Below are 3,438 nucleotides of genomic sequence, written 5' to 3'. Positions count from 1 at the left end.
AGGAGTGCAGAGACTCGGGGGTAACCTCTGCTTCAGAAAACACTAGGTCGGACTCAGTGGACGAAGCAGGCGAGGTATCGGGTGCCAAGTATAGGAAAGTCTCTGTCCATTCACCACCAGGTGGCACCCCGAAGGGTTCTGGAGACAACTGGAGGTCCTCCGCCTGGTCGCAGGGGTGTAGAGACTTGGGAATAACCTCTGCTTTGGAGTACACTAGGTTAAACTCACTAGGCGAAGCAAGCGAGGTATCAGATCCAGGATATAGGAAAGTCTCTGTCCATTCACCACTAGGTGGCACCCTGAAGGGTTCTGGAGACAACTGGAGGTCCTCCGCCAGGTCGGAGGGGTGAAGAGACTCATGGGTAACCTCTGCTTCGGAGTACTCTAGGTCGGACTCACTGGAAGAAGCGGGCGAGGTATCAGGTACCGAGTATAGGAGAGTCTCTGTCCATTTGCTATCAGGTAGCACCCCGAAGGGTTCAGGAGACAACTGGAGATCCTCCGCCTGGTCGGAGGGGTGTAGAGACTCGGGGATATCCTATGCTTCGGAGTACATTAGGTCGGACTCACAGGAAGAAGCGGGCGAGGTATCAGGTACAGAGTATAGGGAAGACTCTGTCCATTTGCTACCAGGTAGCACCCCGAAGGGTTCTGGAGACAACTGGAGGTCCTCCGCCTGGTCGGAGGGGAGTAGAGACTCGGGGGTAACCTCTGCTTCAGAAAACACTAGGTCGGACTCACTGGACGAAGCAGGCGAGGTATCGGGTGCCGAGTATAGGAAAGTCTCTGTCCATTCACCACCAGGTGGCACCCCGAAGGGTTCTGGAGACAACTGGAGGTCCTCCGCCTGGTCGCAGGGGTGTAAAGACTCGGGAATAACCTCTGCTTCGGAGTACACTGTTAAACTCACTAGGCGAAGCGAGCGAGGTATCAGATCCAGGATATAGGAAAGTCTCTGTCCATTCACCACTAGGTGGCACCCTGAAGGGTTCTGGAGACAACTGGAGGTCCTCCGCCTGGTTGGAGGGGTGTAGAGACTCGGGAGTAACCTCTGCTTCAGAGTACACTAGGTTGGACTCACTGGACAAAGCGAGCGAGGTATCAGGTACAGAGTATAGGAGAGTCTCTGTACTTTCGCTACCAGGTAGCACCCCGAAGGGCTCAGGAGACAACTGGAGGAACTCCACCAGGTCGGAGGGGTGAAGAGACTCATGGGTAACCTCTGCTTCGGAGTACACTAGGTCGGACTCACTGGAAGAAGCGGGCGAGGTATCAGGTACCGAGTATAGGAGAGTCTCTGTCCATTTGCTATCAGGTAGCACCCCGAAGGGTTCAGGAGACAACTGGAGATCCTCCGCCTGGTCGGAGGGGTGTAGAGACTCGGGGATATCCTATGCTTCGGAGTACATTAGGTCGGACTCACTGGAAGAAGCGGGCGAGGTATCAGGTACAGAGTATAGGGAAGACTCTGTCCATTTGCTAGCAGGTAGCACCCCGAAGGGTTCAGGAGACAACTGGAGATCCTCCGCCTGGTCGGAGGGGTGTAGAGACTCGGGGATATCCTATGCTTCGGAGTACATTAGGTCGTACTCACTGGAAGAAGCGGGCGAGGTATCAGGTACAGAGTATAGGGAAGACTCTGTCCATTTGCTACCAGGTAGCACCCCGAAGGGTTCTGGAGATGACTGGAGGTCCTCCGCCTGGTTGGAGGGGTGTAGAGACTCGGGGTTAACTACCGCTTTGAGGTACACATTGTCAGGCTCACTGGACGGAGCGGACGAAGTATCGGGTACTGGGTGTAGGGAAGTCTCTCTCCATTTGTCATCAGGTGGTATCCCGGAGGATTCTAGGTGGGCAGAAGTCTCTTCGGGCAGGAGAACATGTGCGCTACCCACGCATATTACCTGTAGGGGCTGCTCCGGGATACAGGGAAATGAAGCTTCTGCAGGGAATTCAAGGTTGGGATCAGGAGGTCTTTGGGAGGACAGACCCAGGCGTGACGGCTTGCCTCTACGCCTAGCACGTCTGGACTGCCTCTTGAGGTTGGGAGAAGTATTCCAAAGAGCGTAGTCATCCTGTGTGGATTCTGGATGGGCAGTAGTCTCTTCGGGCAGGAGGACTAGTGCGCTACCCACACACATTACCCATCGGGGCTGCTCCGGGATATTGGGAAGTGAAGCTTCAGCAGGAGCCTCCGGGTTAGGATCATCGAAGACCATTAGAAAGGCCACCAGGAAGGCCATTATGTCCAGGACGATAGGATCCTGTGCGTCCCATAGGGGGGTGATCCATTTCAAGGCATTACCCGCTAGGTAAGACATCATGAATCCCACCTTAGCCTGATGGGTAGGAAAACAAAGAGGGTAGAACTTGAAGTGTAGCATGCATTGCTCCACAAATGCATGACTCTGTCTTGGATCCCCATAGTACCGTGGCGGATCCGCAGGAACGAGTGCAGAAAGATCCATCTGGACGGGTGCGTAATTCGCCTGGAACTCAGCTAAAGAAAAAAAATATATATATATTTTTAATGCACGTATTCGCTGGAAAACGTCTCAGAGAGCGAAGGCCGTGGGGCTCAACGGGAACCATGGCCTGAGCATGCTGTAATGCACACGCCCGGACTGACTGGCGTGTGCGTGTTTAGTGGTTCCACTGTGCCATGAACCGGAGAGTGTCTGGAGGGGCGTAACTAAGTATCTGCCCGATCCGACCAAGGTCGCACGACGGCATACGACGCCAGTGCACCAGGGAGGAACCGAGCAGAGGGACCAGGGTCTACTCCAGGTCAGACTCCGGACACGGCTGTTGACCCACACCGGGGAATACAGGAACAGGCAGACTAGAGCGCAGGCTGGGTAGGGTCCAGTACAGACTGGGAGACAAATTCGGAGCCGCAGATGCGGTAAACAAACAGAGTAAAGCGAAACCGCAGGTGCGGTAGTCAAGGCCGACCAGAGCAGACGCGGTGGACAGGGATGAGCATAGCGAAACCGCAGACGCGGTGGACAGGGCTGAGCAAGCAAGAACCGCCGAAGCGGCAAGCAAGGCAGAGTGGAGGGGACAGGGCTCAGTTCACACGGAACAGACAGGAAGGGAAAGGCAGAACCAGATACCCACAGGGTACTTGCAGAGAAGTAGCGAGTGGACCACAAACTCACAAACGGAAATACAGTGACAACGAGCAGGAGTTAGGTACGAGTTCAGACTCTGCAGAAAAAGGGAAGGTACGGACATAGAGAAAAACAAAACAGGCTAGGAGAGTATTCAGACAAGAACAGACACAGCAGCAAGATACAGGAGCGGGTCTAGGTATGCGGCCCCTAGAAGGCGGAACAAACAGGCAGGAGCGTATTCACACAGGCCTTTAAATACAGCCTCCAGGATAGGCAGAAGACAACAGGCTAGAAGATAATACAGACAGGACACAGTTCAGAC

The sequence above is a fragment of the Phyllobates terribilis genome, unplaced genomic scaffold (genome assembly GCF_046119375.1).
Source record: "Phyllobates terribilis strain yellow unplaced genomic scaffold, ASM4611937v1 Scaffold_11__3_contigs__length_659146591, whole genome shotgun sequence".
Classification (NCBI taxonomy): Eukaryota; Metazoa; Chordata; class Amphibia; order Anura; family Dendrobatidae; genus Phyllobates; species Phyllobates terribilis.
This window is presented reverse-complemented; position numbering follows the sequence as displayed.